Raw genomic sequence first — 26,600 nt, 5'->3', positions numbered from 1 at the left:
GCCGATATATGATGCTAAATTGATTGTCACGGTACCATTTATCAAATATTCACGTCATCATACCAGATCATAAAATGCATTTCATATTTACAAATATTATCTTAATTAACAAATACTAATCACAATTACACACTCCCGAGACTGATAATTTAACAACCGTAATAAACACGGGGAAAAAAAGAAGAAAAAAGTCGTAAACGGCAACAAGAATGTTTTTAGTTTGTTTGAATTCCCCAAACATTTTTTAAAGAAATTAGATCCCAAGTTAATGCATGACTAAAAGGTGGCCTATGTTCTTTAAGGAATGGCATCCAACAAATTATGATAAAATTCCCTTAATTGTCATCTTGGTTTATCGGCAAGAATCTTGTGAGGAACAGGGTTTAGTATTTAATTGATCTGATAATGAAACAGGGGATGGGTGTGCTTTTTTATGACCATGAATTCTATTATGTGATAGAAATTATTGCAATCTTTGATAAAGACTCACCACCCGACCGCAATCAAGAAAATTAAGGGCCTGACTCATTTCAAATCCAGTACGATCTCCATGTTTCTTTGGTCAAGAGGCATAACCGGTTGATAACATTAAACACACTTTATCGGCCTTGGAGAGCATGAAATTTCATACTGTTTTGTGGTTTTAATCTGAAGATCATGAAATGAAAGAATGATCTGTGCGTGATTTATGTTTAGTTTCTACAACGGTTTATAAGCGGAACAGAAAATTAGAAATTCACTCCGAGATAGATTGGATGAAAATGCTATTTTTCTTCTTTCGTAAGCGCAAACGCCGTAACATGACAATAGTAAATTGTGTCACAATATTGATTCTTCTTTTAGTTAAATCAAGATTTCAATTGCAGATATGTTGTTTTTCATTTAAATGAATGAAACCTGTACGGTTTTCCACAGCCATCTGTTAGAGATGGAGCGGTTAATGTCCATGCAAATGTTGTTATGGAACAATGATCAAGTCAGTGAATCAGAACTCCTTCGACGCTACTGGATTGAAACAGCCCCATACTTAAAATGAAAATATATTAAAAATTAATAAAATGTATGTAGGTGATGCCTCACTATACATAATTGTATTGTTACCGTTTATAAGATGACCTTTTTGAAATGCTCTCTTTGGATATTAGTGAGTGTAATGTCAATGAGAAATAAAACAATAATAACTCGTTGATCCGCGGCACCGTTACCAGTGATATCATCAAGATTAACAAGGTCAGGATTATCGAATCTTGGAGTATTGTTCCTTGTATGATAATAGGAACTGGTGTTCTCTACAAGATCGTCCGGAAGGGTCCTCATTATCGAGGTTGCACTTTATAAAAGATATCAAGTACATGATAAGAATTTTTTTTAAAGATACAACACATTTAACTGCAAATTTATTGGGATAACAGGTAATGATAATACAACTGTGTACGCAATTTGGTAAACCCTGGAATCAAGAACGAAAACCAATGTAAACGGTAAACAAGCATTGTGTTCCTACTAATGTACGCTGAATTCATCGAACCATTAGTAAATGAGACCAGTCATCAATAATGTTTAGTGATGGGGTGGGTATACCCGTATCACTGGCTAGCGGCAAACCTTGGAACACATCAGTTTAGAGTGTCCCCAGCATGAAATATCACAGATAATAACTTTACCAAGACGTTTAAAAGACAGTTTAAGGAGCGAGGCTTCTTCTAGTAAAAAGACCGACCAGGGTACCATTAGTCCTTCTATGATTTAAACAGCTACTTCATCGATACCACCAGCCACGTTTAATTAAAGGCAGTGTATTGACCACAAGGTTTTATTGTGGAAAATGAAACGGGAGGAAGGGGGATCGCTGTCCGGTGGTCGTAGGTCGAGAGGAATTCAATAGGTGACCACTGGAGTACCAGATGGACAATAGTAAAACATCGACCTACATGCCACATCAGAATTATAGAATCCTTCTAACACACGAGAAACGTCACTCGTGAATGGACGATGGAAATCGGGCGGAAAGATGGATCAATTTACGACCACAGCTTGATTTTATTGTCAACGGAGGTATCGGTCTAATGCAGGCAAATTAGATAAAGTACAATATTTTTGTAGATTAAATTTATGACGGGTGTTGTTGATTGTATCATAAATCACGAGTGGTTACCCGACTCGACCACCGGACAATAGAGAAATCACTAATTGTAAGGATTACGGTGGATTTTGCGGCTATGTGTTCCGACAAATTGCTCTGATGTGTGCAATGCGGGGAGATTCTTTCTACATCCTGTCAGGATTCTTTCATCCAAACAACTTCCATAATGCAGCCATATGTTTATATTGAACTCTGATGAAGTGTTTTTGTTTGTCGAAGGACATTGTTGAAATCAACGATACAAATGGGTGATTTATGACATGGCGTTATGTAAAGTAGTAGTATTCATATATTGCAATGTAGTAAATAATAAATATTTTAAGACATTTTAAGAGTTTATATGATCTTGATAGGCATGGGAAGTAAATACAGATGTTAATAAATAATTTTACTGTCAACGGTGACACAAAGAAAAGTCACGTCCATATCAGAACAAGTCACGTCCATATCCTGCCACGTGGAACTGATAATGTCCAACGTGGCAGAGTTCAACTTGGGCATATACATTTTCGACACGATCAGATACATGTGTTTGACTGTTACAATATTGTTTTGCATCGTTGTACAATATACAAGCTTAATATTTGTTCTCACTATGGCTGATCGTAGACGTCGCTTTGCACTAGCCGTGCCAGCGATGTTTCCCAGATGCAAACATGACAATGTCCTGAAATTACTAATTCAAATCCAATTCTTTTGGTCGAGTGAATCGGGATGATTGCGTGTTAAGAATCTCGGCAAATGCCACACATAACAAGATTTGTTGCAATTTGCACCCACGAAAAGGGCGAAGTCAATGTATATTCACAGTTTAAAAAATGTAATGTAGCTTCTATTGCTCCTTTTTCAGTTGAAGGATAGAACTAAATAACGTATCACCGTTTGAACCAGTTCAGATGTTAATATTGACGTTTTGATTTGCGGGATTGATGATCAATATTTCACTCTTGTAAAACATGTTCATTATTAGGTAATCACTACGTGGCTGCTTGTAAATTAATTCAATCTCATTTCAGTTGGCAAAAATGGATCGAAAGATTGAGAAATATTTCAATTTGCCCTGTTTTTACCGTGTTTCAGTGATGATTTCGATCAATTACACTGCGGATCGACTTGAAATTGCATGTGACAGTGTGAAAAGTGGACACCATTTGTAATCATGTATCTGCCCTTTCCTCCCACTCGCCGTCATCATGCATCTCTCCAGAAAAATTACGACAAGGCCACAAATCTCCATAAACCACACATTTCAATCTTTGCCGGGCAGATTAATAGTTGCCAATTTTGTCAAAGATTCAACTCCAAATACTGGCTGTATCAAAAAGCATTTATCTCGCTAGAATTTAGCAATTTTACACTTCATCGGGTATAACCGAATGTCCAATACATCTTATGATCAATAAATAACATTTGTTCGTGTATACATCGATAAACTTGTGCTTTAAAGTCGCTCATTTCTCGCAATTTGGTCATGATGAAAGGAACGAAGAGTCAGATTGTGGTCTTTTATTGGGCTATATATGAATGAAGGTAGGTTCATTTTGACGTTGTCTTTAACGTTCGTCAACTTTGGAACCAACACTTCTCCTGCATTGCATGTTTAGTGATGTTTCCAAATTCTACTCGTTTCACAATAGAAACAGTAGTAGAAATACTGCTTTTGACTGATCTTTTAAAATGGATCGATGATCATTATGACTCATATTAAGATATTCTTCTATTTTTATTTCCATTTTGACAACGAATTTCTTGAATGATTCTGTTTCTATTCAGACACGAGGAGAATATAACTTGTGTTAAAATGTATTTGTTTTATGATGATTGTAAGTGACAGTGATTTAGAAGCATTGCATACCTAGTTTAGGCAAATGCCGTTCGTGAGACGAGGTACCCACTAAGGTCGTAGTCATTGCTGTATCCGTTGTCATCTTAGTTTTAGAAGCGGATGAAGGAGAGGAGGTTGAGAAACAACGATCTCGCATGTGCAAAACCAATTAAATCGCAAGCGGTCTTTTTACGGGACACTCGGCACATGTTGCCAGAAAACATGTATCAAAGTTATCATGAATATTATTACGTGAGTCATGCTGAAATTTCAAGACAAACGTCGACACAAATATATACGGTCTTCCCACGAGTAATAATGTTACAGTATTTATTGACTACGGTTGAATTCAGCCCTGTCAACGATATAAGAATCTAAACCGAAAAGTCGCAATTACTGTATAATGAAGAAGTTCTTATCCATAAAGTTTTGTCTTCTTTGAATTCCACTTCTGTATTCAAAACCGTGCCTAGATATGACGTCAACCATGGTACACTGTGACGTCATAACCTCGTGTTAAATTTCACGTGAACTATGATTTATACAGTACGTCAAATATGTTATCTGCATAACGTTTACGACACTGTAGGCAAGAGGAAGGCACCATAACACGTGTTCGTCGAAAGGTTTTATTAACCTGCTTATCTGGAACCATATGGATAATAATATCCTTTATGGCTTCATGAATTATTATCCCAGTGTTGGAAACGAAAGTCGGCTTCTGTACCTTGCAGATAACGACCAGTTGCAGCCATTTTACTGTTGACAAACATCCCGTACCATGGGAACTTATTATATGTTTTTTTCAGCACACTTCAGCATTCTCATATACACAAGACGCGCACGTTGCCGTCCGGTACCAATGTCAATGTCTCAACTGTAGCGATCGTTAAGGACAGTTATGTTTGTTTTAAGGCCCCACGATGGTTTCTGAATAGCTTGATGGTGCATAAGTATACGATTAAAGCTCACACCGATTGTAGGAGCTATTTTACTTTGTCAAAGGGTTCCCCTCCTGCCAATGGTGAGCATTACTATACAGATTCACCGTGTACATTTTCTGAGCAAGATGCAAATGATGAGTTAAGAAATACCGCGAGACGTCTCTTGTCTGGACCCCGTTAATACGGAAACATCCCGCACCGGACGATTATTACTGGCCCTAAAATACATACACAGGAACATTACTCATGCTTACCCTTTTCTTGAACACCTGGTGTCATCACTGATGCATATATTTTTCACTGTTCATATAATCTTTGCCCTTATTTTGCCTTACACGCCAAGTGGAATCTGTTTCGGCAGATAATCGAGACTGGTTAATTTCTGGTGTGCACGGATTACGTTATATTTGTACTCATGGTTCGTTAATTGGGATATTTGTTAAACCGGACCGGACTATTGTTTACCTTCCGGATTAACGAGGTTTTATGTACCCATATATCTGATGGGTCAAATCCAGTTGTATACTATTTTTGTGATGCCTTCTTAAACTGCAGTAAACGTCTAAGACCTGCATCACTTCGGGTCTTGCTCCCACATTAAGCTGACACGCCGTGATATAACTGGAATACTGTGAAAAGCGGCGTTAAACCCAACTCACTCACTCACTCTTAAACTAGTGAGTGGTTGGATGTTTTACGGTGAATCAGCGATATTTCGGTAATATTGCTATGAGAACAATTTATGGTTAAAACTGTCCACGGACCTTTCACTCCATACCAAGACTTTTCTGGATGCGTGTGGATAACACATTATATAATGATAAGTTTGATAACTACTAATCTTTTTATCAGAACACCTTTGAATCAGCGTGTGTCCACACTCTGTATTCGAGCAGTTGGGGTGCGGAATGGGAGGGGGTGTGGGTGGGTGGGTGGAGGTTGGGGGTCGTCCATTGTAGCAGGACGTAATGGCTTTCCAGTGTTAAGTCCTTCATTCATATGATTCAGGGTGAACGTCATATCTGTCTCACAACTGAGGGCGATCAGATATGGAGATCTTCAGGTCCAAATGGAATTTCCGGGCATCAAATACACAATAACACCCGCAAAGCTGAAAACATATCACATCTAGCAACTATGAATCAGTCAGTTCTGCATTTGTCTGTAGTTTGACAACAAAGGTTTGAGGTCATTCTCCTATAACGACATGTCAACACTGACAAATACACGGTTTAACAGTTTTCGATTTCAATATGAATAAGCTGAATGTAACCATCTGGAACTAGGCTTAATCCAATAGTGGTTAATGCCAAAGACTATGGGTCACCAAACACCTCACACAGCCATAATATATGTGTTTAGAATATCAGATCACTCAAAGTGTCCTCACTGACTCCAAGATACGAGGCCTTAAAAACTTCAATATATAACGTATATCTAGTTCGTCAATATGGAAGTAATACATTCGACGATATAAGCGTGTACAATACACAATTTGCAAAACCTTTAACCTGTATCTAGTTCATTATTACACCAGAAGTATATTCGACGACACAGCTGTGTCCAATGCATTTGCATGAGGTTATTGTCACTGTTATTTTGGGATTACATGTTATCATTGACAATCACAGAGCACAACGAACACTCGTGCTTAATGAGAAGACCTGTCACAGTCTCATCATGTTTTATATATTGATACTCAACCTAGATCTGTATCTTGAAATACTATGTTGCTTCCATGCACCCAGTGATCCAAACGGTATTTGTGTGAGATTGCGATGAGTGAGTTTCAAGTGAAGCGTGTACCTTGTTAGGATTTCTGTATTGTCCATGTAAAATAAAGAGACAAAACAATTTCCATAACCCCCAGAAAGCTCTTTTAAAAGCCGAATCCGTCCTACGATTCCGACTATATATAAGCATGTGTTTATGAATCACTGTCAAATAGTGATCATACCAGGTCTTCCAAAAAAATGAGCGTTTCTTGCTCCGCATCCGTTTCAAATACATGCAAAGGCAAGTCAAATGTTCACCTGAAAAAACACGGGAACATTGGGAATTGAATCATACTTTTTGTCATTGATGCGTCAGTCTTGGAAAGGAATTACATATGTCTACCAAACAACCTTTTGAAAACCTTAATGAGGCCTTGAATGTTGTCACCCTGATGAAACAACTTTTGAGCAAGAGTCATATGACGCTTCTTAAAATCGTCGTTGAAAGAGCGTGCTCGATTGCACCTTAAAGGTTGTAAAATGTGGACACCAAAACCCAGTTTCCCGTGAAGTCGTACGGATTAACAAGTGTACAGACTAGCGAATCGTTGGTACAGGCTATACGTTTTGCATATGCAAGCTCTCCGGACAAACGAGGTCAGAATGAGGTCTCCCTGTGCCCGGAGAGAATATACTCTTTTCACGAACACTTGGTGTTGTCACGGATTTTCAATGATCTATGCATTCATACCATTTTATCACTATGTTTATGCTATTAACGCCCTGTGATATCTGTTTCGGCAGATATTCAAGATTGCGTATACACTGGCACTGACATTTTGAATTACGTACTTGCATCTTATAATACAGTGATAATTATAATAGTTTCTTGTGAGCATTCTGCTGCAATGGTCATTGAATCAGCTGATGTGTATGTATAATCCAGATCCCACTGTATCAGCGTCCGTAAGGTTGCCGCGTCATGTTAAGCTGATGCCAACTTGCTGTCCATCTTTCAATCTGGTCAGTGGCTGTTATGCTATTTGGGTTTCTTGTGAGACTCGTTTCAATAAAACACACAACGGTTATTACTTGATTACAAACAAGCTTACATAAGTCTTCACAAACACGTGGGTCATCATATAGACGTCCAGATCACAAGCATTGGTACTTTCCCTTTAAGGACCTGTGACAGACATTTGTAATCATAGATCCGGGTACATTTTCTCAAATAGAAATAAGTAAACTACGGTTATAACGAATCGAAGGGACTACTAATTTTAGTTTGTAATAACCGTAGTTCGTTATAAGCATATAAACAGCATTTATACAACAAATGATCGGGACTAGAAAATAGGTTCGTGATATCGGTCAGTTCGTTATAAGCGTGTTCGTTATAAACGTAGTTTATTGTAATCCCTGTAATATACAAAATATATGTACGGGTATATCGAACATCCTGTGTTCCAAGGTGGGTAGAGTAAAATTCATCAACGCCCTGTGCGTGTGTTAACATTTCATGTAATAGTCAAATATTTATTTTTCATTTGCACACATGACCCTTGGTAAATTAAAGATAGTACGATATTTTGTTTCGTTAAAGGTCAGTTCGACGTGCGCCTGATTAATCTTAATTGGCACAGAGTAAATAAGGATGATCGTTGATTATATGTCAGCCTGTTCCACAAAACTGAAATATATTGTAGTCAACTTCGCGATTGTTAAGACAAAATTGGGATCTTTTGTCGATCTTTAACGATTGGATCTCATTGTAATCAGGGGACAAGTGAGGTATACTTTCATGAAGGGTATCTTATTGTCTTATTGTTGAACAAACTACAATTAATAATTCACATAGCTAATAAATTGTGCACAACGCTTGACAAATTTAACAATTAAATCATTGCCATTGTAGGAGACACTTTATTTATTATGCCATTGGTTAATATCTGTTATATCTTCTGTTGACCTGTTTAATATTCCTTACATTTTTCTGAAGGAGCGTCTGGAGTTATTGGATATGTTCTCATAAATAGATATTTACTTGATCGTTTTGAAATATTTACTGTATTCGACAGAAGCCATAAAGATGTTTGAGGCAAGAAAGAGCAAACACTAGGAAACGTGGACAATAAAAGTTTCAATATTACTTTCAATCCCATATAGTTTATATTCAATCCAGATAGTTGCTTCAGGGGATGATAGCGTATCTTGTGACATTTGGTATCCTATAGCAACCAATATGGCGACTGTGGTTTTACAGATCCTTAACACTCTTAAAGGGCATTTAAATCCAAGGGAATCTTGCATAAAAGCAGTTCATGTCTAGACAAATGAAATGGTCTTTATAAGTCATCTTCCGGAGAAAAGAACCTTTAAGAGTCGGTACTCCCAACACGACGAAGTTAAATATTCATTAGACACGCAGTGGAACAGATGTGGAAAGTTCGCTCTGGAGCATCACGCAAAAGTCGCACGCACTGATTATTTTCCATGTTTTGGTGTGGAGTGCTGATTCTTCAGAAGGAGGATGTCCTCATTGGGATGGTATGTCAACGCAAGGGTATTGCTAGGGACAAGTCTATGTTAAACATATCGCTCAAGAGGAAATATAGGAATAACTAACGAACATATTTAATGTTTCATGAGGACTTCACGTTAATCATGGCTGTTACCCTTTCTTTTACAATCAGGTGAAGAGACTCATTTTGTAGGTAGCTGCACATGTATAAGCGATATGTCAGTCTTCGAGTTGGAAGTTCGGGGGGTACCAACGCTATTCCTACGTTTTCCTCGTTGCTGCGTAGTATTCTCACTCATCGGCGCTTTTCGTTAATCCAGGTGCGCACGTGCACAGCGAAGAAGATCAACATTGATTGGCTCATGCAGAGAACCCCGGCTGAGGTTTTCGGCAAGTCGTCAACTTCAAAGAGACCCCCTTTGTCGTAAGAATTGGCTCAGTCCATTGTCAACACAGTTTAATATGGCGTCAAACAGTGGTTTGAATATTCATACCTAAGAAATTCACGGCTGAATTTGTGATACGGTTTTAAATAGTAAATAGAACACAAGTATTTGTTCCCTTCATGTAGACTTAGTAACGGGGGGTTTGGTTGCTGCATTGATTTGTGTACGTTAATTTTACTCAACAAATTACATACCGTCGGTCTCTCCCTTTGATCGCGTTACCTGCTTGTACAGGTTTTAGGTATTACTCCTGTGGGATTTTATTAGCCGGTTGCAACCTATATAGAGGGTGCTATGGAGAGTGGGTTTGTGTGTCACATTTACTTCTTGGTAGAATTGCTGGTACCACATTTAGTCATGTTCGATGTATTTTTGTCTCTTTGGGTAAATTGACTAATTTGATAAGGATTATTCCACTCCCAGGTGAGCTTAACAATCAGTATGTTTCGTTAATATTTTCAACTTAACATCAAGTATTTTCTGTTTTATTTATTGCATAATGTGAACTTTAGGAAAATAGGAAACCAGGTGTATCTTTGCATGTTTGGGTTGTTAAATGATGGATAATGCATGTGTAATACTTTAATGAAATGATAATTTGTTTCTACGTAGATAATGTGTTAACATTGCATAGTATTAAAAAAAATGTTATTGGGAAATATTTCATTCCTTGTGACATGTTTATTAGTAATAATTTGTTCATATTTCATTATTTTACTATTTTTACTCAATATATAATTATTCCTGTAATTCCTGTAATGCTTATAATGTTTAAAACATATATTTAGTTTTTATCTATGTTTGCTGTATTATATCAACATCTATCAATATGTAAGAGAGCAAAGCTTACGCGCGGTTTAGATATAGCAAGGAATGACATATGAATAGAAAATGTCTCTTTCTTCCATAATGACCAAGGACGTAGAATCAATTGTAGGCTAATATATCTCTTGCGCCTTTGTGCTTCGTTTATGTTGTTGGCTGTAGAAGTAGAAATGCTGAAATAAGGTTTTCTTGTGATTGATACTTCAAGTCATTATTCAAGGTTAACTAAACATCGTTATATTTTGTGTAAATTACAAAAATAGAAATGCAACACGTGTACCTTAATCATTTGTAGTCTTATTTGTTGCATAAGCATCTGCTTATAAATGTTCTGACAGTTATTGTCTTCTCTGCGTTCAATCTAAATGAAACCGAATCTTAATAAGGCATGTAAATCAATGGTCTGACTAGACTGTCTGCACAACAGAAGCGTTCGGGCGACATTCTTATTTGTGAGTCTATACTAAACTTATTTAATACAGGTATGTCTTATATATTTTTACTGTGGTAATACTATATACTGTTGTCTACACAGTTTCATATAATATTGTGTGGCTATTTCGGTGTTATTTTTGATTAACTTAAAGAATCAGTGCAACGGACGGATATTGGTGAAGTCATAAAATGTGATTAAATTTGTCGAGTGAGGATCATAAAAGTATATTGAACGTTCACAATGCTGTAAAGTCCAGGAACAATATTTGAGGAACACACAGTCTGGTAACATATTTCTTTTGTGGTTTTTAAGTAACTACAGATAAAACCGATCTTAAACGTAAAGCGTTACTTGTTACAGTAGCGAGCCCAACGGGGTCTTAGGGGCGGAGCTTGGCGGAAGGATTTTAGGAGCGGTGTAAATTAAGGTGGGGCGACGCTTTTTGAGATCTCGCCAACAGAGCATGCGTAGACGAGTAGGCTCGCTGATGTACCGGTCCTGCTTGGCGAGTACTGGATATGGGGATTAAGCTAGCATGCTAGATAGAAAGAGATAGCGACTGCGTCCTCACAAGAAAACCAACATGTGTATCTGACCACACTCAATATTCCGTGTCTTGTCGTCTGCTGCGGACTACTTCCGGGAATGTTTACGTGAGGCTGCCCTGTGGACTTACCCTGTTAATCGGAGAAGTGCTATGAGCTCCCTGCTTCTCGTTTCACAGGGTATATTTGCCGGGCAGTAATAACATCGAGCTGACGAGACGAACACTGCACTACTTCTACACAAGACACGCGGAAGGATACATTAAGTAGAGGGTGGTGCGAAGGCAGGTTACCTCCATTGTTGAAAAGGCTTGAATCTCTCATGTATCCCTCGCCTCACACCACTCTCCCTCGCCTTCTTTCCCCCCTCCCCGAGCTGATTGGGGAGCGTGGTATGAATGGCGTATCTCTAGATATTTGGAGTCGCCATGGGTTAAGATCTGAAGCTTCCTCTCAGAGGAGACCGTTCCGCTTGAACAGGACCACACAAGCTTCAATCAGCCTTCCACGCCGTGAGGAAAACATCAACGTGTAAATGCGTTTTTCACCAAGTTTCTTTCCATCCGTTCCCATTCAACTTGAGCCTAGGGATAGATAATCCTCTATGAGTTCAATACTTCCCGTATCTAGGTCTTTTATCTTTGCTATTTGGGAAAGTTGGAAGGCAAATTGCTCGATATAGTTCTTCAGAAGAATTTCTGATAACATTAACACTCCTCTCTCCACTAACCCTAGGCTGTTAATGACTTGAAGCCATTTACACACGTTAGGCTATGCATATACCTCTGTACAGCATTTAGTAGCGTTTGCTATTTGAAATCGTCTTATTACTGAAACGTTCGTGCTAGGAGTAAGGCAATTACGAGATAGCTGTGTTGGACAATAGGTGTGTGAAAGGTTGTAGGTACGTAGCTCCTTAACGTTTTAATTTGAATATCTTGCATTGTGCGTTTTGGATAGTGTAATTCGTTTATCAAATCTTTTTGTTGAAAGAAAATGAAATTGTGAACTAAAATAGGCACAGTTTTAAAGTTTCCGTTTATTTTATTTCACAGAGTATAAGAATGTGGCATTATTAATGAAGCTGAATACAAAACACGACGTATTATAACGTAATTATGTATTATTATTGAATACTCACTAATGAAGTCAGACACACGCTATGAGCAGGTGTTAGAATGGACAAAATCAGACTCTATTAACGAGTGATTCGAAGCCATGTCTTGTTGTGTTTATTTGCGATAAATAGTACGATTTATATTAGATAATAGTCACTTTTATTGCACTGTACAAAGGCTCTTACAATAATGATTGTGTCAGACGTGTATATGAAAAAGAAATAAAATTAAACAGTAAATAGCTCGTTCAATTATTGTGTAGTTATACTGAATGGAAATATTGATTAGAAAATAACACAGCAATGCTCTAGCTATTTGATGGCAAACAAACCCAATATGAATGATGCTTGATTTCACTTATGCAGTTTGCATATAAGGCTTTATTTTGGGCTATAGATGTTCTAGAGTGATATAAGTATACCGACTTATGTTCAAGGTTTACGTATATATACATGTCAGCCACAGCGTTCAACCAATTTTACGCAAAACTCGGTCTGCCAATTATTTTTATGAATTTGTTAATAACGTCATGTCTTTTGATTCATGGTTTATTTGCAGTTTTTAGTTCAGTGACATATGCTCTATATCACCCGTGGACAAATAAAACTGAGCATGCATTTGACGTATTGTGTTTTTATTCGGCTCATGTGCATGTAGTTTGACATGACTGACATGACTTGGTATATGAAAATAGCTTATGAAATAGATTTATGAAACATGCACAGAGGTCACAGGGAAGGTTAAAATGTGTCTGTGTAAATCTTTAAAAAAACAGACCGACTTTTTGCATCACATGAAATGGAAGTAACAGAATCCTATTGCACACCATATGCCAATACAATGAAATGTACATGTGCTATATTAATTTTTATGTTATATTCATATTACACGTGAAGTGAAATACTACGGCAGTTTATTCAACGTACGTAAGAGCGTCATCTGTCTAGTACATTGTTACATTTATCTCCATATGGAAATTCAATCACAATGCTCAATCCTCAGGGATAAGGACGAGAACAACGTTTATTGTTATTACTAAGAAATGTTAGCGCTTTTTGTGTGAACTAACATTTGAAGCCGGGAGAATGTTGATGGTCCTTAAAATAATGTAGACAGATGCAATTGTATATTGACTAGAAAAGAGATATATATCTATCACATGTGCCATACTATAGTGTTTATATAGTGTTGACACAAAAATAAACTTCTTCTTCTTCCGCTTCTTCTTCTTCTCCTCCTCCTCCTTCTTCTTCTTCATCTTCTTCTCTATCTTCCTCTAAACACCCTGGCAGGTAATCCGGAGATGAACTTACGTACATATTTACAAAGGATAATCCTCCTGAGAATATTACTATGAACAATCAAACTCAGGTAAACGGTTGGATCTATATATTTAACAAAAGTGCATGTGCATATACGTCTCTAACTGTATGAAGACTGTAGGTGTGCAGCATATTAGCATGTTGTGAAAGTGCTACCAATAGATGGGGATGGGAACACGCTATCTATATACATTCATCAGGGAACATCTGTCATCCGCTTTACATCAAACAGGGGATTATACAAAGTTTATAGAGACTTCCTGATACAAGCATGCCTGTATATGGTTTTGCAACGATACCACGTTGTATAGATAATTAAATGTATAAGGGCTGCCAATGCACGGGAATAACTAGTTTAGATTATCCGCCGACACAGGGTAAAATTTGTCGTAATTGGCAAACTAATTGTGAAAATTATATGAATGGACCAATGTATTATGAACCTATATATCCCGTCTGAGTATTTCTGTACACTTGAGTGTATTTCCTAGGAATTTCATCTTGCAGTAATACACTGATCGAGGCAATCAAATGACGTAATAGTTTTGTTCAGTCATTAACAAAGAGGTGATATATTTTGTCCAGGCACATCCGCGCATTGATAAAATAGCCAATGTAGCTATATTTTGTCAAGTCAATTAAAATGAACTTAAACATTTTGTATAACTTATCCAATATATATCATATATCTTTAATGGTGAAAACATTTCGTTCTCTGTTGTTCTGTAGTCTTCTATTTACCATATAATGTTTATAAACCAGGGGACAATATGTTACATATCAAATTAAATAAACAAATACAATATTTGGAATAAGTTGTACCTTTGATGATTTAGAGAATTTACTTATTTATATGTTTATTGAAAAACATATGTCATCGTTAAATAATATGCAATCATGTTAAATGCGATTTAAAACGAAACTATATGTTTGAAAGTCAAAATATTAAGCTGTGAGTATATACACATACCTATTGTTAAACTAGGAGAGCCTCATGCTCATATCACCTTAATGTATACAGCTTATGAACTTGTCTTGTGTAACTGACTATATACGATACGTTGGGTTAAATGCCTAAAACGTGTTGTATCAATCAACATGTTTGGAGTTATCTCCCTTTCCATAATTACATGCGTATTCTGAAAACATGTTAATGTTGAAAATAAATACCGAACATCTAACAAAATCTAATTTCTTTCTTAGGTTTATCAGATCGAATGAAAGAACTTGCATAATTGAAATGACAGGATATGAGACTTGCGCAAAATGCACCGCACAATAATCGGCATCAAAGAACGAACAATATTGTTACAGCAGAGGTCAGATAATAATGGGTAATAACAAAACGCCAATAAAATTGTAATAATAATCCGTCTAGTCCTGCTCCGCCAGATCAGTAGGGGACTGTGGGGTCGGGAAGTGCAACTGTATTTCATTGCTGCTTGCATCGATGGACGAGGGTTGGAAAGATGACGTATTAAGGGTTTCGAAAAATGACAACCTGCTGTAACAGCTACTGCTGCAACAACGATTACGGCGGAAACATTAACATTTGCAACTGTATCTGCTGTTACATCTACGTCTAACACCACGACAATGGGTTTTATTGTCGCACGCCAACAGGTATTAGTTATTGTTAAAGCTTATACCTGAGGCTAAGGTTCTTTTTATTTGATGTAATTAATGTTTGCTGACTCTTAAATCTTAACTGTCTTTCTCATATGATTCATTAACCATGCGTCTCTTGTCCAACATCTACAGTTAGGTTTGATTACAAGAAAACGTTCCATACTTTACTGTTATTGCACATATACATGTTTGTGCCTATACCAATTGTAGGTTTAATGCATCCCCTTCTATAACACTCGTCACGACATGGCTGAAATATTGCCGATGTGACGTAAAGCACTCACTCACTCACACACTCACTCACTCACTCACTCACTCACAACAAACACAATCATCATAATCACCATCAACAACTACACTGTTTCATATACTACTATAACTATTTCTACTACTACTACTACTACTACTACTACTACTACTACAACTACTACTACTACTACTACTACTACTACTACTACTACTTCTACTACTACAATTATTTCTTCCTCTCGCCTTCGTGTCATACAAATAATCTTTAAACGTGAAAATACTTCAAAGAACCATTGTCATGGTAGTACCACTACCGTCGCCACCATCACAACCACCACCACCACCACCACCACCACCACCACCAACACCATTACCACAAACAACATCCACATCCACTGCCATCACCACCACCATCATCTCATCTTCCACCAACACCTCCCACTCCACCATCACCACTCCATCCACCTCCACCATACCACATTTCCGTCTACCATAAGCTCCACCCCACCTCTTACGCCATCTCCACCCCACTTCCACCATCACCTCTGCACCGTCTCTACCAACACCATCATCTCCAGATCCCTCATCATATCCACCCCAATCACATTCATCCCAACTCTTACACCATTTCCACCCCACCTCGACCATAAACTCCACCCCAACTCTTACACCATTTCCATCCCCACTTCGACCATAAACTCCACCCCATCTCTTACACCATTTCCACCCCACCTCTACCATAAACTCCACCCCATCTCTTACACCATTTCCACCCCCACTTCGACCATAAACTCCACCCCATCTCTTACACCATTTCCACCCCCACTTCGACCATAAACTCCACCCCATCTCTTACACCATTTCCACCCCACCTCTACGATAAACTCCACCCCACCTCTTACACCATTTCCACGCCCCCCCCCCTTCGACCATAAACTCCACCCCATCTCTTACACCATTTCCACCCCACCTCTACGATAAACTCCACCCCACCTCTTACACCATTTCCACGCCCCCCCCCCCCCCCCCCCTTCGACCATAAACACCACCCCACCTCTTACACCATCTCCACCCCACCTCTACCATAAACACCACCCCACCTCTTACACCATCTCCACCCCACCTCTACCATCAAATCCACCCACCTCTGCACCGTCTCAACCAACACCTTTATCTCCAGATCCCTCATGACATCCACCCCAATCACCCCACCTCTGCACCACCTCTACCAACACATTAACCTCCGGATTCACGAGCACCTCCACCTCTACCACAAACTCCATCATCTTCACCCCTACCTCCACCACCATATCCACCTCCACCGCCACCTCAACCTGTGGTTAGGGTAAGTTTTACCTTTCTTAAACCAGGATAACCCGATATAATTTAGGTATATTTATAGGTATATTATATATAGGTATAATTGTACTCTAACGAATGGAACGTTTTTCTGTGATCAAACCTAATTGCAGTTCATGGCAAGGAAACGCATTGTTCATGTTTCATGTAAGAAAAAAAACACTAACGAGTTAAGAGCCAGCAAACATAAATTACATCTGAAGAACCTTAGCCTCAGGCATAAACATTAACTCAAATAACTAATATATATTGTCGCACTACCACCATTGATCTATTCTTGCCACATGCAGTGGAAGACCCATAAAAGCAAAATTGATTTTAAGATTTTAACAAAAGAAAAAGCCACTACCACCACGCCAACCTCCATCCCATCACCTCCGTCCCCATCTCCACCCCAACCCCCATCTCCACACCTCCACCCCCACCTCCGCTATCACACCCACCCCCATCCAACCTCCGCCACCACCTCCACACCTCAGGCGCTGCAGCACCACATCTCTGTGGAAGCACAATACCTGTACCCTGTAAATCTAATACAATACCTACACATTCCGAATGTACTGGATTCATAAGGTCTTCTAACAAGTTATTGTATGGTTTGAAACTCGAATGATGTGATAACAGTTACAATCTGAAATTCTAACCGTCTTAACAATGTTTATTTTAGGAATCACATTTGGGGATTCTTAACATTAGATTGAACTATAATAGAAAAGAATAGTCCTAGATTTGTACAACAAATAATCTGCAAATGGTGACATCTGATGACATGTATATATTTATGATATCCATGGATCTACTCAAACCATCTACACTGGAAAACCTATAAAAGCGAACTGTCTTGAAGGAATGCTTGAACGAGAAAAGGAATGTGCAGCTTCTCCATGTGGTGCTTAATATCACACTTTCACTAGTTTACTCACATACACAATACAGCAGTAGACTATCGGGAAGAATAACATGAACATCTCTGAGTGAGTGAATGCTATTTTACAGCAATAGGGAGGCATTGTAATAAAATCGAGATGGGACCAGACATACTAGTGGTCGGTAATGTGATCAGCCATCCACAATGGGCACGATGACTAACACTAACATCCAGACCCCACATTGTGATTTGATCCATGTTGGTACTGTGGATATATTATTTTGTAATTCCCAGGGGTATAAATTACAAGAAATATGCTGCCACGTGCATGAATCGTGAATATGTAATTGGCGAATAAACATAGACGAAAGGTGTGTAGAATTATATCAACATTATCTGAGAGCATAGTGTGTTGATCGTGAGTGCGCAGGTATTTGCTTTTGTTTTAATTTCAGTTATGGTGTAAATAGATACACTTGTTGTTGTCTGTCCTTTACCAATTGGAAAGACAATATCGTCTTTGTCAATAGGAACCGAATGCTATGGATTCAGTACATACCAAAACAGTCAACATTCAGTACACGTTTTATGACATAGATCTATATATACACTATATATACATTTCACTTCCATATTCACCGAGCAAGGGAGATAACTCTGAATGTGTTGGTTCATCGATCTGAAAAAAGAAGAGATGAAACAAAACCAAGAAGAAATAAGCTGGCGACCTCTTCTGACAAAAGAGATAATTATTCTCTTAACAGGGTTGATTTCACCGGAAGGAGGTCACTCTTTGCGCCCCCTGGCGTCATTTTGGCGAAACCTGATTGATCATAGTCGAGAACGAGGCTTTGCAACGCGAGAACGAGGCAGATTGGATATCGTAGACGGGACTGCAAGTTCTTGTGTTGTAACGGAGTCGATTCAAGTTTTATTACCCAACGGTAATATAATTGCTATTATGTCAGGCGAGTTGTGATTTAGAAGAAATAGCCTTGCTAAGGTGATTCCTTCAGAAATGACACAGACCTCTCCTTCAGTTTAATCCATTAGAGTCGGTAAGATCAAAGGGAAGGAAAATTTAAGCTTTTTCTGCGCTGCAGTTAGCGAATTAGTACGAAAACTTTATTCTGGATTCTAAATCGCCCAGAGTTTGTTCCAATCGGAATTCCTTTGAACAAATGGTGCAATAGCTCGTCCCGCTGTCGAAAAAATTCTGATTTAAAGCTACTTTTATTTTTTGTCCGGCGTTGGTAGTCTGAATTTTCGATATAACCCAAACTTTTATTGTGCCTTTTTCTAATGAATATTCCAACCTTAAACTCTGGTAGTGTGCCAAAAATAAAAGTTTATTTGTAATTGGACTTCTTTCTGCTGTTTTGTTCTTGTGATCACGATTCGCGCATATCACTCTATCGCCTTTATTGCACCTGGACTTTTTTATTTCATATATTGCAGTACAAACTAAAGAACCACCATACAGCAAGAAGAATTGTCATTCTCAAACTCAACCAGATGCAAATCTTCCTCCAAAGAAACATGCACTTCAACTGAAGCATGATATCATACAAAAGCTAATCCCGCACTAATCCCAAGATACTTTCTATCTCAGTAAAAGTTTCCGCTTTAAATGTATTTTGCATATAAATCAGGACTTGAGGAAATTGTCTTTGAAGTTAGCAATACAGATGAAACCTAACTGAATAAAGTATTTAAATTAAGTACAGTATGGCTTTAAAACTGAACTTAACATAAGAACCTAATAATATTGATACCTCTTATCCCCTTGTTTGTGAAGGGCATTATCTTGAGTGGTAAAAACAAATCACTGAGTGGGTCCCATCAACTATGGACGTAGTTTGTTTCACTTAATAAGACCCATTATACCCCAAAGCGAATTAAAATGTATCAGCAGAGACAACTTTCATTTTAAAGTTGTTCAGGCTTGGAACAAAAAAGGTATAACCCCAGATCTGGTATTAAGCTATAGTTTCCTCCCGATTTAATAAAACGTAAATCAATTATTTCCTTTTTTTCATTTGTTCATACTTGTTTTCCTTAATCAACAGGTTCTTATCAAAATAATATTTCCCCCAACAAAAGATTTTCAGATTAGAAACTAAAATCGGGACGTCTTATTTTCTGTTAGAGGGAATTCGTTATTAATGATACGTGTTATTCCGCTACACTGGGAATGATGCAGTACGGATTTCACGCGGTTTTGAGGTGTATCATAGTAATGTAAAATATATATAAATGACACAGAACCTGCAGATACATGGTGCTATGACAAGGTAACAGATAAGAAGAACTTGAGTGAGTAATTGAATAGTGTTGAGTGCTTCGTAATTTTCAGGTTGGTCAGAATTAATACATATTCTTTCGCGAAAACCTGGTATCATCACTATGAGATTTAGCAGAGACGTCCTATGATGCAATTCCCTGAATTCACTTGTATTATATGTTCCGTCGTGGATAATTGACTTGTCTTTGCTTGTATTTGTGACCTGAGCCACACGTGGGGCAGGATACGCTGAATATTTTACACCTGTAACCATCACTATTTGATAGTTATTAATGAACATATGCTCATGAATAATTGGAATCGTACAATGTGATCTGCATTAAGAAGTGATTTCTTTTTATTATGGTAAGTTTTTTGTCGCTTTTATTCAGCTGTCTCATAGGTTGACAACCTAATATATTTAAAAACCAACACTATGGAACGCATGGCGAAATGTCTTTCTGTAATTCTGAAATATTTCCAGTAAAAGTCCGCTATACGATTCCGTCTATTTCATAAACATATGAGCATGAATCACTATCAGAAGGGGACTTCGCTGTATCTGATTATAATACCTCGAATAACATTAATTCAACGGAAAATTTCCGTGGGACACTTGTCTGACTTCTTCGTGATTTGTATATAAAATGCTTCTCTTATGCACTAAATTCAAATTTAAACAATATAAATATGAAAAGGACAATAAAAATATTATTTTACTGGTACATATTGTACACAATGTCCAAAGAGCGGTTTATGATATAATTTCCCAAAATCAATAACATGTGGAGTGTTAAAATGAAATTGGTTTTATATTTGCATATTTCTCTTTTAATTGATTTAACAGTTTGCCGTCAAAACTAACTGGTATGAGATTGAAATCATCCCTGGTTTGATCAATTGACAAAGAAACGTGTTAACAGTCAGACGAATAAACAATCGTCAAAATGGACGTTTTATTTCATTTTAAAAAGTCAAAATGGAATAAAACCCTGACTTTATGTACGCTGCAGTCGAAAGGAAATCGTGAAAATGTCATTACAATATGTGAAACCTTCGCAATTATTTCCGAGAAATGTAAAATTGTAAGAATTGTTCATGTTTCTATTGTTGCTAATAGTTTAAATGCTCCCGTATTTCATCATGCCATATAGGTCTTGACAATGTCGGTGTTAATTTCAGTAATCAATTTCGATATTGCCACGGTTGACTAACCGGTAGTTATCATTTTAGTAGGAACGCCAGACCGCATTGTTATTGCTGAAATCATTGCATGCTATTGTAGAGCAATATTTTAACAACTGTATCATTCGTCGTTGATGGTGTAGATATTATGATAGCTTAATGAGCCTTGAACGTTCTTAATCATGTAATGAATAAAGCTAGACATGCGAGCTAATGGTCAGATTGTGACAACTTTAATATTATCTACAAAATCTAAAAAAATATCATATAATTGTTGCGGAGTGCGTTGACACCATATGTCGTAGAAGTTCAACATAATGGAGATTTGGAATACACGGAAATGTCAATAAAAAAACCCTACTTTAATCAACATTTCTTTACACAGTCTTCGATAATCACAATCTATGTTCTGAAACACTTCAGGGTATTTCTCACATAGATCAATGGTTTGGCAAAAAAACACCGCTTACTCTGTCGGCTGATATTTATTTGTATGAATGTGTCTTCAGTCGAAAAAGACATACAAAACATTTTGCTCGAAACTGGGAGCATTTGTGCCTTTCAAACAAATGACATTGTTGTGCAAGTTTCATTTGGAAAGTAAAGAAGATTCTCAGGCAAAGTCTTTTCTCAGCCTAATCTTGTTATAGAACCTGGGCTTTGTCCTTGGTGCCATACGTCCCAATTGCCGTCAAATTGATCCAGCTGCGACAATCGGCACCAACAGAATGTCACTCGACTTCTACTGAAGTTCTTTTAGATTTGCCTGTTTAAAAAGTTTGTTCCAGAAGAGTTTTATCATGATGGTTTGACCGATGCTATGTGTTTGGATTATGCTCGAAACAAATTATTCTTTTCTCAATACCTCAAAATGAATTGGATCCGAGAGAATGTGTGTGTATGTATGTATATAATCATAAACCATGTATAAAATATGTTTAAATCTCACACATCTTAGCGTTATGATGAAGCCGTGACCACTCATTATAGGGGGCTAGTTAACGATTTGACACCAAATTTCTTTCGTATTTGGTCAAGTTGTTCAGCAAAGGGCCGCAACTCTTAAATGCATTTAGGAAAACTTTGGACAAGGTCATAGGGTAGTGGTCAGTGTGTTTGCTTTACATGCAGAAGGCCGAGGTCATTTCAACTGTACTGAAATAGCTGACATTAAATCGCGCCCATGAAACCTTTCCACTCACCTAGTCACTTAGAAAAGTAGAAAAAGGTTGGTCTGAAAATTGTTCGAAATGGTCAAGTTCGATTATCCCTAAAGCAATGTAGTTTCCATCACCATTTGCCTCGTCACAACATGTATTATTACTATGAATATCATCGCACACCCGTCTATGTAAGTGTTATGGTCTCTTGATACAATACGGTCCTATATTCTGTACGACAGATACAATATATGTTGTATGTCTCAAATTATTCTTAATGATGCATTAATGTTGTGTCAATAGCATACGTTTTGATACCACTTATACGATTACGTATCAATCGTTTCGTATATGTATTCCCACGAAGTCAATTCAATACACTGTGTAGTTGATAACAGACACTTTCACTCATATTCGACTATGAAAGCAGTTCAATGTTACATAAACATGAACGTCGTTTCTAAACTGCCAAGCTAAAGATAGTCTACACCTATGTTTGACATGGTTATTCGATGGTGTATTTGACATGGGTAACATAGTTGTGGTTTGAACCTTAATTTTGCAGTGTTTCGGTGACATTTTGTTAGGTTTGCAACTTATTTTGGTCACATCCAATTTTCTTTTCATTTGCCCTACAGACTATTCAGAACAGTAAGAGTGAGTCATACATGTCACCTCAGCCTAAACACACTGTTTATTGTCAACTGTGCATATAGAACGCCCACAAGATCACATTATCGTTTATTCCTTTTCACATGAATATGTCTGTGCCTCGTAGACCAGTTGTGTAGAACTGCGTTTTCTCTTCATGTAACACGCCTTCTAGAAATTACAGGACATGGAAAGAGGTTTTATGACATAAGCGTCAACTTGTGTGGATGAAGAGGATTTTTAATGCCCAAGAATAGAAAAGGGCGTTCCTCAAGTCTGGAGTTCTGTGTCAAAATGGTCTTCTATGCGTACCATGTGGCTTTCAACAGATTCTTCGCCTCCTCTAAGTACTTCTGAATGCACTCCAAGCTACAGTATGGCTTCAATATAACATGTTTAGCTAAAACTGTTTGCAAGATGAAATCCATTGCCTCTATTTCGAATGTACAAAGTGGAGGATTTCGATATAGTACAGAGACTTAGTACTGATCAGACATAACGTCCTTACGTACTCTAAATGCATCTTTTCACATGTATATTAATGTGTGTGTAGCTTTAGAGTCTAGTCGCCGTGAGACTTACATGTCTCTGTGTAGTATGCTTTGACAAATGATATGAGGTTCTTATCCAGTTGAAAGAAACATGGGCAAGCCATCTCGACGGTAGAGCAATCATCTATATACAATTGCACCTCCCTAAACCGGACTTCTAGAGACCGAAAGGGTCCGGATGAGTGAGACTATACCGTGAGTACAGACAATAGGTTGAAACAAATGGCATTCATCGATGTAAATTCGTGACCGTAAATTTGGTCCAATATTGACAGAAATCCGGATTAGTCAGGGTTCGGTTTGACAAATGCCACTGTATTTGTACTCATTTCCCCTCTGCAGAATGGTGACACGTGTTCTCTCTTTGACCCCATGACCCCAAAGGATGCAAGCGACGTCTTTGTGTGTGCATCCTGTGTGGCAACTCAGACCAACCAAAGCCATTGTTGTACCCCTATATATTTAACATGATGCACCTTTGAGGTTCTGATTGAATTACTGTTTATGCTTATGTGAATGAAATGACTTGAAAGTTACACTTCACGATTTATGTTAAGAATGCTGGTACACATGAACGAATAGGATTTACTGGTGACACGAACGTTACCATGACAATGATGCTCCAAGCAGATGTTTCAGATATTTTGCTTGCAGTATTTATGTTTGTGATTGTTCAGCATGTTGGCAAAGGAGGGGCATTGATCAATTGGACCACATATCATTCGCCTGAAACAGGTGTTTCTTTTCTGATATTGCTTGTGCATATTCACTCACTCATTGTTAAAACAATGCATATAAAACATCGTTAAAGGTCGTGGAAGAACAGATATACACGCCGTTCTCTTTAATGAGGTGCGTGTAATACCTTTCACAATCATTCAGTCAATTCCGCCGATTCACTTTTCAGCTTAAAAGAAATCAGTAAACCCGCTATCGTATCACTGGACTGTCGGGTCCAAGACTCGATTGTTTAAAAGCCCCCGTCGTCGAATGTGCAGCGATAGGCAACAAACACTTACTTCTTTACGCAAATTGTGTGAGTGCCGGTGCTATCGGTAGTGTAGGCTATGTTGACCCGTTTCGCTAAAACTTACAATCATCAATGATTTTCTGTGATCCATAATTTTTCTTTTACCACTATTTTACCTTTTACACCCAATGGAATCTCTATCGGCGGATAAACGAGACTCAGGCATTGACGTTTTACATTTCCAACTGCTGGGTACTGACACTTGCCTAAAAGGGAACAAACAAATCCTGGATGAAATAGCGAAATAGGTTTAAAAAACACAATCAAATAAAAAATGAAAAAAATAAAAATCCATTCTTTTCTCAACCTGTTTTACTTATGGCAGAATTGGAAGCAACACCTGACACTGAATCACAACATGGATTGAGCAGTTGGACAACCGGCAACAGCCTGCTAGTGACCTTTTTAACGAATTTGAGAGTGTACGTGCGCCAAGGGCGTCAGGGATGTATGACATGTGTTTCAATACATGGAGACTTCCTCATAACAAGTCCGTGGCTTTGGATTGGATGAGTATATTACAAGTCCGTGTTTTTTGATTGAATGAGTAGACACAGGGAGAGGATATTGTTCATAAGAGGTAACACGGTCACATTACACGCGATAGTTTTGGTGTTGGTGTGTATGCGATTATAAAACGTCAATGTCAGAGAATAACAAGTCTCGATTATCCACTGGAACACATTCCATTGAGCGTAAAAGGCGAAATGGCGGTGATACTTAAATGACTCACCCAAAATCAGTGATGACACAGGTGTTCGCGAAAACTAATGTAAGAAATAAAAAAGTGTGGTTTTATAGAGTTTTTTGTCATTCAGTATTGCAATCAATAATTGTCGCTGATATGAAAAGTTGTGGCTGGAATATCGACATGATCTATGTAATGATATTTATATGTGATGTTATAGGTTCCAATTGCAACTATGAGTAAATATGTGTGAAGCCCATTTCTGTTTCCCGCCCTGATATTGCTGGAATATTGCTCCAAGCGGCGTAAAACCATACTCCTTCACACACTATGAGTAAATATGTGTGAAGCCCATTTCTGTTTCCTGCCCTGATATGGCTGGAATATTGCTCCAAGCGGCGTAAAACCATACTCCTTCACACACGATGAGTAAATATGGTATTTTAAAAACCCCATCAGTTTCCTTTAGTAAATGTACTCTGTATAATCTTGTTGGATATGAGAACCAGATATCCTCTTCCCTCCCAGTAAACACTTCATTGTACTCAAATGATAACGAGTGAGCTCCCTTCTTTCGATCCAACGGATTCAATCATGGTGTCAAGTTGGGATATAGCTGTCCTATACATTAACTGAAGAACATTGAGAAGAAAAGTCCGATATTGAAACATTATTTCTGAAAACTGAGTTAAATTGAGAATGCGAAGAACGATTTATTATCCCCAGATATAATTTCACATATATGCATACATTGTTAGTTGCTATAGTACCGTTGGTTAAAATGTTAATTTAGATATTACTTATTTAATTGATTAATATTTTGTATCTTTCCTAAATTATGTTGGTAATTGTTTATAAGACTTGTATGTGCTTGTAAATGTTATGTACATGCAAGGAGGGACAGGAACAAGAAGTAGAACCGTATTCTTATGTAATACATTACATACATTTAACTTGTCATCATACGTGTGATAACACAATATCAAACTAGTTTGGGCCATTTTTGTGTGTCTGTTTAGGCTTCATGAACATCATGAAGATGATATGTCGTCATGGGCGTGTGTTTCAACATCCTTATGTAATATATGTAATTATGTAATAAATTG

This window comes from Haliotis cracherodii, unplaced genomic scaffold (assembly GCF_022045235.1).
Source record: "Haliotis cracherodii isolate W230 unplaced genomic scaffold, xgHalCrac1.p SCAF_16, whole genome shotgun sequence".
Taxonomy (NCBI): Eukaryota; Metazoa; Mollusca; class Gastropoda; order Lepetellida; family Haliotidae; genus Haliotis; species Haliotis cracherodii.
This window is presented reverse-complemented; position numbering follows the sequence as displayed.